Genomic DNA, 802 nt, shown 5'->3' with positions numbered 1-802 from the left:
GGTGAACTATCCCTTTAAGAACTTTATAATATTTGTAAATGGAAAACACCTCATTTATAAGTGTCTCTAAATTACAGAGACACTGATTTTTATCTTTAATCAGGCTCTTACTGAATTAACATTTTACTTAAATTAAAATTAATTAGAATGAAACATTTAAAGAGAAATAAGCTATTAAAGTTTGTTTACATTGCAGTTTGTTTATATGCATTTTACCTTGTCGTGGCTGTTTTCAGGCAGAACCTTTAATGTTGTCATATCACACAACTGTATAACACAATTCTGTGTCATTTCTGAATGGATCGAGCGATTTGCGCTGTTTATCTCTTATAAATCGTGTCGGAAGCGCAGCGCTGTGCGGGAGACTGATCCCGCTCTGCTTTAACGTGCGGCTGGCGGATGCACCGGGTAGCGCCGCTTCACACTTTTGTGTGTAGTACTTGCTTTTTGCAGTTTCGCGTGGGCTGTAATTTAAAAACAGCGCCTAATATAAGGTCGCCCTCGCTTCGGCGATCGGCCCACCGGGAATGTCCCGGTGCTCCCGATGGCAAGTAGCTACATCGCTGGGTATGTTCAAGTAAGCTAGATATGCCCAGATCCTGCGCAATTAGGCTTATTTAATATCATGATGAGTCTCGAGTTCAGTATTTACACTAAATCTGCGCAGATTTGGCTTACATGAACTTCCTCAAGAAATTAATTAGTAAACATAATTTACGAAAAGTAACCTGCCAAATTGGCTAGTGATTTGACAGCGTTACCCGCCACAGCTGATTTTTACCCGCATTTGGCGGGTTGGCGG

Source organism: Sinocyclocheilus anshuiensis, unplaced genomic scaffold, assembly GCF_001515605.1.
Source record: "Sinocyclocheilus anshuiensis isolate Anshui unplaced genomic scaffold, SAMN03320099.WGS_v1.1 scaffold3310, whole genome shotgun sequence".
Classification (NCBI taxonomy): domain Eukaryota; kingdom Metazoa; phylum Chordata; class Actinopteri; order Cypriniformes; family Cyprinidae; genus Sinocyclocheilus; species Sinocyclocheilus anshuiensis.
Note: the sequence above shows the minus strand (reverse complement) of the source record.